This window comes from Callithrix jacchus, chromosome 12 (genome assembly GCF_049354715.1).
Source record: "Callithrix jacchus isolate 240 chromosome 12, calJac240_pri, whole genome shotgun sequence".
Lineage (NCBI taxonomy): Eukaryota > Metazoa > Chordata > Mammalia > Primates > Cebidae > Callithrix > Callithrix jacchus.
The window spans coordinates 37255092-37267375 of NC_133513.1; positions in this window are offsets into that span (position 1 = coordinate 37255092).

Sequence of the window (12284 nt, forward strand, 5' to 3'; positions counted from 1 at the left end):
AACAGTGTGGGGAGATTAGGACTGTCCAGTTAAGGCATTTAATCTCACCTGAGGAAAGGGAATATGTCCAGCTGCTGAAGAATGTTAAATAGGCCAGCTCGGGAAGGGCCCCCAGGCTGTTTGCCTAATGATCTCCCCAGGAGAGGGATGGAAAGTGCCCTCCTTATAGGACCAAGGAGAGCAGAAAGTGGGGAGCACAGGAGGGTAGTTTGGGAATCGTCTCACACAGTCCTCCTGTGAGTTTGCTAAAGCTTTGTTAACAAACCACCACAAATGGTATGGCTTAAACAACAGAAAATTACCACTGCCCAGTTCTGAAAGCAAGAAGCCTGAAAATGGAGGTGTTGGCAGGGTTGGTTACTTCTGAAAGCTGTGAGCAGGTATCTGCTCCAGCTCTTCTCCCTTGGCTTGTAAACAGCCATTTCCTCCCTGTGTCTTTTCATGTGGTCTTCTCTCTGTGTGTATTTGTCTCCGTAAATGTCCCCTTTCCATAAGGACACTAGCCATATTAGCATATGGGCTTAGTGGTCCACCCTGCTCCAGTATGGCCTCATTTTAACTGATTAATCTACAGAGATCCTCCTTCCAAATAAGCCAAATGCTGAGGGCTGGAGGTTAGGACTTCAACACATGGATTTGGGAGGGACACAGTTCATCCCACACCATTCCTCATTTTAAAGAAGGTGTGTTGAGACTCAGAAGGAAAGACAATGGAGTGGAGCATTTAACAACAGATATTTAAGGAGGGCAACATGTAGCACTGCCTGGAACTAGGGCTGTCGTCAAGTCTAAGCTGCTACCAGCTTTCCCCGAGTCACATCTTAGTGAGGAGATAGAGCCCATCCATAGAAAGCGAAGGCAACTCCAGGGAGGAACAGGTGTTTTGAAAATCATAAGAGGCCAAAGACCTCAAGTTTGAGCTCATCCACACGTGTGTTGGGAAGGAGATCCTTCAACCAGGGGAGCTTGGACTCACTGAGTCCTGGATTGTGAAAAGGAGACAGCCACAGAGCCACCTGGCAGGAAACTGCTCCAGAGACAGGAGCATCTTGTGCAAAGTCCCTGAGGTAGGAACATGCTTGGTGCACTTGAGAAAGGAAGAAGGCCAGTGTGGCTGCAGTGATATGGACAAGGGAACCTGGATTGAGGTGAGGTTGGAGAAGGGGCCAGGAGCCAGGTAAGGCAGGCCTGTAGAGGCAGAAGGAAGGGGCCAGTGGAGGGACTGGAATTTGGTACTTAACTTTATATACTTTTAAAGGAGACCACTCTAAAAACTGGAGGGAAGGATGGGTGGACAGAGTGTTCCATAAGGTTCCTTCTAGACCCCCAAGCCCACGCCTCTATCTCATCTCTATATCCAACGCAGGGCAATGGGCTTTGAGCCTCTTCTGCCCCCATCTCTCAACATGCTTGCTCTCCTCAGGCCTCCTTTAGGTGCAGGCTAAATGCCACTATGCTGCTGAGCTGACTCGGTTTGGTTTCCCAGTCAGAGATTAGGTCCTTTCTCCACCCGCTCTGAGCACTTGGTTTACCTTCCTGGATTAAAAAAAAACTTTTTTTTTGAGACAGTTTCACTCTTGTGGCCCAGGCTGGAGTGCAATGGTGTGATCTTGGCTCACTGAAACCTCTGCCTCCTGGGTTGAAGCAATTCTCCTGCCTCAGTCTCTCGAGTAGCTGAGATTACAGGCATGCACCACCACACCTGGCTAATTTTGTATTTCTAGTAAAGACGGGGTTTCTCCATGTTGGTTAGGCTGGTCTCGAACTCACAAGCTCAGGTGATCTGTCCACCTCAGCCTCCCAAAGTGCTGGGATTACAGGTGTGAGCCACCTCTCCTGGTCTCCCTCCTGGACTTTTATACCCTGCCAGGAGGAGGGGTTCTGTGCCGGCTCCTCTTTCCCAGAAGCAGACATCTTAGGGTAGAGCTCAGTCTCTGCTGAGCCTTTTACTGATTAAGGGCTGGGATAGTGTTTAAGGAAAAGAGGAAAGAAGAAAGGAGGGATGGAAGAAAAGAAGGAAGGAGGGAAGGAAGGAAGGAGGGAGGGAGGGAGGGAGGGAGGAAGAGAGGGAGGGAGGAAGGGAGGGAGGGAGGGAGGGAGGGAAAGAAGGAAGGGGAGTACTTATTAATCAAATACTTTGGTCATATTGCAAGCTCAAGTTGGCATGGCAAGCATCTGTAGAATGGGTGTGTGTGTGTGTGCGTGCACGTGCACACAAGGGCTGGGATAGTGTTCCGACTTCCCAGGCAGTACACCTGGAGTTTCTGTGACTCTCAGGTAAGATGCAAAGACAGGGCAGGACAGAGGTGACAAACCAACCTGGATCCCAGCTCCACCAGACACCAGCCACATGGCCCTGGGCAGGTGACAGAGTGCTCACATCTGCCATGGGAATGATACTCTTGCCTGCCTTCTTGGGTTGCTGCAGCAATAGATGATACAGGTGCTCAGGAAGGATGAGCTCTTATTAGCTGCGTCCCATCAACCAGCTTGCATGCTAGGGTGAGTCTCATCTTGACCCTCTTTTCTTGACTCTACTTTAAAGAGCAGACATTACCATGTTTTCCCATGACGTCCCAGAGGTCTAAATGCTGAGTATGAACAACAAGTCCTTGAAGAGCTTTCTTTTTTCCCAGGAAACCTGGCATGGACTGCTTCCTCTTGGTAGGAGAAATACAACAAGCCAGTTCTCTCCACTGTCCTTTGCCCCACAGCCTGGAAGGCGGGAGCTCAGAGCTGCATCTTTGTGCTGTGGCTTAGTAAGGGTGTTGTGCAGAGCTGGCACTCTGGAACCAGCCTGCTCCAAGCAGGAATCCTGGCTCTGTCTCTTGCTGGACAGCTGTCGAACCCCTCAGAGCCCTTGTCTCCCCTCCACAATGCCTCCCTCATGAGCTTCTGTATTAAGTGAGATAATAATGTGGGTTCAAAGGGGAACACTTCAGCCTTTCCCCTTCCTCCTATCCCACTTGCAAATTATCCCCACAGTGAGCCATGTGATGCTGGGGGTATCAGAGCCCTCGGGAACTCTGGGAGGAGGAACAGGTTGGGACTCATTGAGGTATTGCTGGCATGCAGAGTCATTCCTGGTAGCATCATGGGCAGGATCGGTTCCTTGCCACACTGAAGGGCGAGGCACATAGCACAGGAGGGAGAGATGTTCATTCTTCTCTTGTCTAAATGCCATGTTCTTCCCCAGGGCAGTTCTTAGGCCAGGCCAGGAGATGTTCTCCTGTCCGCCTCCTGTTTTTTGATGCTGGTGCAATTCTGCCCTCCAAGGGTGAGCCTAGGGTCACTGATTGTGATACTGGACCCTCAGCCTGGACCTCTGACTAGTTTCCCCGAGGATGTGCCTCTGGGAACTGTTCCAGCCTCCATGACCTGTATTTGAGCTGCTGGTCTCATGGAAGTCATGTCCTCATGGAGTGATGAGAAGGATTGTCTATCTCTCTAAGCCTGGGCTGCAGGGTGTTGGGTTGCTGTGGTAGGAATTCGCCATGGGTGTGGAGAAGGCCATTTTTCCTGTAGCTGGGAAACATGCATCTGGGAAAATTTGTTCCGGGGTTCTAGGCATGGGCAGGGGCACCAAGGCAGTAAGCCAGGGAAGCATGTTCTCTGTGGACCAGGAGGAGAGGAAGGCTCAGAGGAGGCCACCTGTGGGCGGCACGCACAGGAGAGGTCCCTGCCACTCCCAGCCTCGACTTATGGTGAAGGGAGGCAATAGTGGGCTTGGCTGGAGGCTTCCTGAAGGCTGGCAGGGAGGAGCTCACAAGCCTGTATGTTTACACTTAATCTTAGCCAAAAGGCAGAGAAGCAACACCAGCTCATGTGCCTGAAGAGCCAGAAGAATTAGGCTTGACCGAGAGAGCTGAGCAGGAAGTCCTGCCTGTGTCTAACTTGCCTGTGCAATGGAGCAGAGTGGGGTGCAGTGGGGATTGCAGGAACACCCAGGGGTTTACACAGAAGCTCATACATGCCAGGCTTTCATGCTCAGCTTAGGAAAAGTGCAAATGATTTCAGGGAAGTGAATAAACTTTGCAGATTGAAGTAGAGTTCAAGTCTACACCCTTAACCTTGCTGTTGTATTACACAGCAGTTTCTGTTGAGGAAACTTCTTTGTGTAGCTTTGTAGGAGACTTCTTTATCCTGCCAGATATTCTGAGAACTAGTGGAGAGAGAGAGAGGTGGTGATTGTATTCCATTTTGCAATGTTGTCTACGGTAGCTATCATGGAGGAAGTTGATAACTCGCATTGGCCCTGCCAACTTGCATTGGCCCCTGCCAGAGAGGCAGGGGCCTCTCTGGTGTGTGCCGCCCACAGGTGGCCTCCTCTGATCCTTCCTCTCCTCCTGGTCCACAGAGAACATGCTTCCCTGGCTTACTGCCTTGGCGCCCCTGCCCATGCCTAGAGCCCCAGAACAAATGTGTTGATAACCCACACAGTGCCCTGCATTTGGAAGGCAGGCCCACGGTACACACTTCCTTTCAACGTCATATTCCCATTGCTTTTATTCATCAAAAGTCTTCTGGAAACCCAGTTTCTCCAGCAGTTCTTCTCCGACTTATTAAAGCGGTCGTCTCCCATCAAAGTCCCATGTGCACCACGAGGCACTTTGTGACAAGTCACACCACTACCAGCTCCCGAGATCGCTGCATGGTGACCACTCTGCTGCAGGGTTCACCCTTGACATGCCTTCTTGCATCATTCTGGTACTTTCTACCTCTCATATCTTACCCTATCCTCAGGGCATCTTTGAATTTAGGCTCTGCTTCTATCCCTGTATTACAGATAAGGAATATAAGGCTCAAAGAGGCCAGATTTCCCGAGACCACACCTACTCGTTAAGGGCAGGAGCAGGACTTGCACTCAGTTGTGGTCTGCTCTGCCCCAGCCCAGAAAACCACGGGAGTGTAGCTCAGCACTGCGGAGGGCTGCTGACCGGGTTGGGGTGAACACACACTGACAAACACTCTGGGCACCTCAACTTTAAAGGAAGGGATTATTAATCACAAACTCCAAAGGAGGTGACTGAAAGTACAAAGTGCTACCATATAACAAAATCAGATGACAGCCATGGCAGGGCATTCTGCATGGCAGGTAGGTAGGGATTCAGGGATTTGATGACATAAATGCACAAATCAGTGTTCAAACGATGACCCTCCAGGCAGTGGAGAGAGATGTGTGGGGAGGGGATAGGAGTATTTCCAAGCTCTGTGTTTTTGATGCCGCATTTCTCTTCCCTTCTGTTTCTCTTCCATTCTCCACTGGTCTGATCCCCGGGGCTCTCTAGCCATGCACACCTGCCTGTGGGCAAAACCAGTAGCATGCTCTTTGTGGAGTCATGGCTGGCTCCCCAGGACACCCTGACTGGACTCCACTCCCCTCTCAATGCTTACTGTGTCTAGGTTACAGGTGAAAAGCTATAAAAGCAAAAGCAAAATATAATTGTTTTTGCACATAAAACTGAATTTGACACTGTAATTGTACAGGTCAGGCAGTTGGAAGAGGAACACAGGGCTCAAGGCCACTGTCAGAGGAAGCTGACCTGGGCTGCCATGGCCTGGGTGTCAGGACTGTTGAGATTCTCTTGCTCAGTTGATGAGCATTCCATTGGCCCCAGTCACGGGAGGGGCTGATGGGATGCTCCTTAACTGAGTGAACAAGAACAGGGAGGGCCTGTTCTCTACCCCACTGCCACATGTAAACAGTGCCCACATTCTAGGGATCTCAATCATTAGAGGTTCCAGAGTGGGAGGCACGTGAACTCCAGGTTGACCTTCCATGGATTGGTTTACCTAACTGGTTGCCCTGGTAGGACCACTGTTATCCATAGTAAATTAAAAATTGTTAATGTGTTTTATGTGTACACATCTTGTCTGTGATTAAATTGGTTTGGTATGAGAGATAAAGCAAAATAGATGTGTGATTATTGGTGAGAAGTTGTCCATTGATTTTGGACAGAGGAAAGGACCAGTGTCTGGAATAGCTGACCCAGCAGGATAGTCAGGAAAGGCAGGGTTCTGCCTCGGCCAAGCTGGCTTTAGTTAGAAGAAGAGACATTTTCAGATGCGGTGAGCAGGGCCTGTGTCTGAACTGCTGTGCCCACCAGCTGCTACCCACCCACGGGCAAGCCCAGGGCCCTACAGGGGCAGCTAGTCTGGCTTCAGGTCTAGGGCCAGAGTGTCTTCCCAGGGTTGAGTCCTGTCTCCCGACCCAGATGGCCTCTGTCCCTCAGGCCTGTCCTCTCTCTTTGCATGTCATTTGTTCATGCATCTCTCTCTGAACCTTCTCCTTTGGAGCTGAATTATGCAGCTTTTTCTTCCTGAACACACAGAGTGTCTTCATCATCCAGCTTTGACAGAGATCTTGACAGCTCCGTGGGATCTTTGCTCCAAGATTTCCCTTCCAGCTCTCTGCACTCATGGTTAAATGGCCCTTGCCTTCCAGACCAAGTCACCCAAGCCCCAGGGCTCCTGGCCCCTCCTCTTTCTGTTGAGAATTCCCCGGACAGAGCAGAGAATGAGGATCTGCGCACACGCACACAAGTATCTGCATCTGCGCAAATCAGCATGGACTCAGCCCAGCCGAGAGCGGTGGAACGAACCCAGTGAACAAAATCGACCGGCAAACATGTGGGAGGTAGATACAGTTTAGAGGCAGCTATTGATGTTTCCCTGGTGTATGAGGCATAAACACACTTAGCTTTCGGAGTCCCGGTTTTTAGGGCCTTCCCACCCTCTCTGATTCTGCAAAGACACACGTGTGTGTGGGATGGGAGTGGTGGGGGGACGTCTGGGCCCAGGCCAAGGCTTCAGTCAAAAGCATCTGTGCCATTCACCCCACAGCAAATCCCACCCATGTGTCTCCAAATGGTCGTTGAAATTTCATGTTCCCAGTTTCAAAACCGAAGTCATTATCAAGTGTAAGTAAAGGGATATTTTCCCTTCCTAATGAACACCCTTTCAGCCTCTCTTGTATTTTCTTATCTGTGAGTTGCAGTGAGAGTTACTACAGAAGGAAGTGTTAGAAAACTAGCATAAAACTAGGGTTGGGGTCAGGGTAGCCTAAGTGAGGTAACAGGGGGAGGGAGGAGAGCCCTTTAGTTGGGACACAGCCAGCCGGGGTCAGATTCAAGGGCACACTGGATGACTACTGTGTACACCCACTGACTTCTCTAAACTTTCTGTGGGAGACACTGAGCCTGCTTTCAAGTCTGAGGCGTTTATTCAACCAGTTAAAGAAGGAGTTTAGGCTGAGTGTGGTGGCTCACACCTGTAATACCAGCACTTTGGGAGGCCAAGGTGGGCAGATCATTTGAGGTCAGGAGTTCGAGACCAGCCTGGCCAACATGTTGAAACCCTATCTCTACTAAAGATACAAAAAAATGAGCTGGGTGTGGTGCTGCATACCTTGGGAGGCTGAGGCATGAGAATTGCTTGGACCCAGGAGGTGAAGGTTGCTGTGAGCCAAGATCACACCAGTGCACTCAGCCTGGGTGACACAATGAGACCCTGTCTCAAAAAAAAAAAAAAAAAAAAGGAGTTTGCACCTGGCCTTGAAATCTATTTTCATTTTTGCTTGTAAGTTTATAATCACACCTCAGAGATGTGGCACAGGCATTCAGATAAGCAAGTTACGTAAGTCCAAGCCCTTCCCCTTAGGGCCAGGGCCAGCTATCCAGCCACTGCTCCTTCCCCATTCATTCATTCATTCCGAGAGCATGAATGGGCAGAGCTCAGTCCACCACCAGACCTTGCTGGGCCCTTCACTGGTTAAGGGCTGGGACAGTGAGGAAAAGAATCACATCTTAGTGAGAAGATGGAGACCTCACTGCAGGCCCAATGTGTAAATTAACAGGAGCTGATGCCTACCCTTGAGGAGCCACCAGCAGAAGGGCAGAAACCCAGAAGACAGACAACTTGAATACAACAAAGAAGTGCAAAGGTTAGGGCACCTGGGCAGAGGGCCGAACTTGCTCTGGCGGCTTCTCGGGGGAGGGTGAGATGCCTGAGATTTGTTTAACAAACAATGGGAGAAGGGCATTTGGGGCTAAGAGGCAGTGAACAAAGACCTGGAAAAGCAGCACAGCTTGTATTTCTGATGGGTGGGGGGAGGCCAGGGGAGGACCCACCATGCAGGCTTCCTAGTTGGAGCAGCTGGCCTACTCCAAAAAGTTCCCACCGACCCCCTAAGGGGGACCTAGGGATGGGCAGTGGGTCTCCTCTCCATGTCTCCACTCACCTGGCCACCTGAGCTCCCTGAGCCCTTTTGCATCCCGGCACTTCGTGCTGAGCTTCCCTCTCATTCCCACGTGCTCTTTACTTCTGCTTTGCGAGCCTCAGCTTTGGCTTCTGCCTCCTGACGAGAAGCTGGGATGACAAGTGAACCTCCCTATATCACTAAATTTCTCTCCCACCCATGAACTGCCCTGCTCTCTCCCACACATGCCCCGTAATGACCAGGACACAAGAATCCTAAACATGCATCTTGCATACAGGCCAGTGAGAAAGATTCTGCTTTGGGAACTCATTTAGACCTCAAAGTCCTCTGTGCCATCAAAGTCACCACAAAATAGAGCCGGCTTCTGCGGTGCTAAAGAAGAGTTCTATATGTTGGTTGAACTCCCAGACAGTTTTCTTTTCATATTTTAACAATAATGACCCCTAAGACATCTGACCCCAATGTTTATCAGAGACCTATTATTGCGGCCCCATTGCTTATTAAGAAAACAAGGCTTGGCGTCAGCCCCGCGTGGCGTGTTCCCTTCAGACGAGCGCCTGTCCAGCTCTGGCGCTGATGGATGGGCCCGAGGAGAAACTCCTCAGCACACCCACCGCTACCTTGGTGGCCCACAGCAGCTCCTCTCCATCAGGGTCAATCTTAAAAAAAGATTATTACTTTGGCCATAAGCCCAGTGACAAATGTGGCTTTTGTCCAACAACAACCCACAGGCAGAAGTCCGTTATTTCTCGTCCACCCCTGATGAACTTCACACAGAGGATGCTGTGGACACCACCAAATCAGAGCCTCATTTCAGATCCATGCTCTTTCGTGGCTTGCAAGTGACACCAAGAGGAGCAGCTGAACTCCCCATGGTTTTTGGGGGATCCTGGAACAGTGTCTACAAGATGGGCTTTTACAGAGCTGAAGGAGTGCGAAACAGAGACAGGCTGGGTTTACATCACCCCCTGGCCCCTCCACCGGATTCCGCCTAGAAGTGCAAGCTGGGGAGGGAAGAGCATGGCTTTGTGGTTGAGGGTCCCTGGTGTAGAGCCATGGCTCAGCCCTCACCAGATACACGACCCTGGGTGACTGTTCAAACTCTCTGTGTCAGTTTTCTCCTTTGTGAATGTGGTGGGAGCAATGCCCATCTTACAGCTGTCACAGTGGCTGCATGAGATGGCACCTGTGGTGCAGCACAGTCTCTAGCACCTGGGCAGTATAGATGGACAGGGTTTCCCTTCTTGGATATCCGTGCCATCCTGACCCTCTTGGCTCCTCATAACATCCATTCTCTTCCACGTCTCATTTGGATGCCCTACTAGAAGGTGCAGAATCCTCCTGTCAACTTTTCTTAGAGCCCCCTGCCCCCAGGTTGGCCTTGTTCACCTCACAGAGAGACCCAGCTGTGGGGGTGGAACAGGAGTTCAGTGCCAGAGTGGCCCCGGGGTTAGGAAGGCTGACCATTGGAGTGGCTCCTGCTGTGGCTGGTTTGGTCGTGAGGTGTCTGTGCACAGGCAGGACCACACCGGGAGCCTATGGGGAAGCCACCCTGCCCTGGCCCCTGGGGAGGTGAAGCAGAACTGAGCTCATACCACATTTCATCTCCGTTTTTCTTGACTAAAGACAAGAGGAGCCCAGGAAGAGCCTGTGGCTGCCAAGTGTCTGCTTCTGTAGGTTCTTGCAGTGGAGAAGGCCCAGGAGACCTGAGTCCCTGTGGGATGCCATCTGCCTCTCTCCAGGCCCTTCTGCAATGCCCAGAAGGGGTACGGTGGACACATTAGCTCCACCATGCCACCTAGTCAGGCATTTCAGGTGGGACTGTGGACATGGGGGTGCCTGAGCAGGCAGTAAAGAGCACAGGCTGTCAGAAGTGGGAGCTTGGCACCTGGCCAGCCTTTGCAGCAGATTTTGAGAACACTGGGGCTACCTGGACTTCAGGGGCAAAAATGAGAGAATGCCACTTTGCTGGCTTTGTGTGTTTGGCCCTTTCCCATAAGTGTCTTCTGGTGTCTGGTCTGTCTGTTCTAAGTTTCTGATCTTGGCTGATTCTAGGCGCTTCCTGTCTCTCTCTCTCCCTCCTCCCACAACCCACTGGAAAATGGGCCACAACAGGTTTTGGCACTCAGGGAAGGTGTGGGGATGTGGGGATGTGGTGATATGGGCCAAGGAGCTCCAAAGAGCCCAGAGGCCCCATTCCTGTCTTCAATTTGGTCACTCACATCCTAGGTTATGGCCAGAGTTTGGAAATGGGTCACAGGACTGTGAGCAGATAGGAGGCCTGCCATGCTCAGTCGGGTACAAGGAGGGCTGGGGAACGTGGGCCTCCCAGCTCCTCAGGTGGGGGTGGGAGGGCTGAGCTAACATCAGCTCCACTAGAGGGAAAAGGCTGCACATCCTCTCAGAAATCCCCGCCCTAGAAGCCCCTGAAGGGATAAGGGTCCCAGGAGAGATGACTGATGGAAATGCTTTCTCACCTGGTCTAGTGTTCCCTGTCTCTGGGGATGGAGATGAATATCCCACCTCAAACTCCAGGTCCTGGACCTCCTGATGCTCCCTGCAAGACTGTGCAGGAAGGCCAAAGGGTCCCTGAAGTTGTTGGTGGTCAAGCCTGGGTCCCCTCATAGGCCTGTTCCTGAGAAGTCCCAGGGAAGTTTGGAATGAGACAAGAGTGGGAGGAAAGACAGACAGGCCTGCAGGCCTGGTCACCACTCCCAAGGGAGCTGGGGCCTCCTGAGTCAGCCACTCTGGTGAGCAATTGGACCTCCTTTTCTGCCCTTTTCTGAAGCCGCAGGACTCGGGTTTGTGGCTGGCTCTGCAGCTGCACCCTCATTCCTCCGTGAGGGCAGTCAGAGGCTCCTGCTGGTCTCCCTCAGAGCCAGCCAGCAGCCTCCTGTCCTTTCCTTAAGCATTTGCTCTGAGATTGCTGGTGAAAGATGAAGCAGGTACAGGAGCGCAGCCCACAGGGCTCCCAGTGAGTCCTTCAGTCCCAGTGAATCACATCTAACCGGGGCCCTGAATGTGTCTAGCTGAGTCTTTACAGCCTGGAGGCTAGATGCATATTGTCACCCCTTTCTTAAAATATGGGAAATTGAGATTCCAGGTAAGGGAATTGCCAGGGTGAGGTCAGCTGCCAGCATGCAAGCAGACAGAGGTGTGACCACGTCCACTTGACCCCAGCTCCAGTTGCTATGCTGTGCCCCTCCTGGATTGGAAAGGGCCCCTCAGGTGAGGCTGGACCTCTGCCAGGAGAGGGCCCTCAGCTCCTGCTTGCATCTGCACCCACTAGGAGGAAGGGAAGGGTGGGAGGGGACTAATGACCAGAAAACCCAGTGGATGCACATGGAGGTGAGTAACCAGAGCAAAGAGGTGGCCAGTAGAGTTGTAAACCAGTGAGTAGACTGGTCACCAGATGGAGAGGGCAGACTGGCCAGAGATGAGAGAGCAGAGCCTGCATCAGTGAGCTCCTGACCAGGACCCCGGGACATCACAGCTACTCCCAACTTTTCTTAGTTCCATCATTTGCCTGAACTGGGTGCACCCAACTTGCTTTTTCATAAAGTTTTGGCTGTTTTTGCGATTTGAAGGTGTAATCCCCAAATCTCACAAATGCACAAAAATCATACCGTCTGATCATCTGTCCTTTCTTTCCTTAAATTTCAGTAGGGTTCTGAGGCACGGGTGGTGTTTGGTTAAATGGAAAAGTTCTTTAGTGTGATTACTGAGATTTTGGTGCACCTGTCACCCAAGCAGTGTACACTGTGACCAGGGTCTTTTATCCCTAACCACCACCTCACCCTTTCACTGAGTCCCCAAAGTCCACTGTGTCATTCTTATGCCTTTTCATCCTCATAGTGTAGCTCCCACTTGTGAGTGAGAAGATGCTATGTTTAGTTTTCCATTCCTGAGTTACTTTACTTAGAATAATGGTCTCCAATTCCATCCAGGTTGCTGTGAATTTCATTATTTAATTCCTTTATATGGCTGAGTAGTATTCCATCATATACATAACACAATTTCTTTATCCACTCTTTAATTGATGGCCTGGTTTTATGTTTTTGCAATT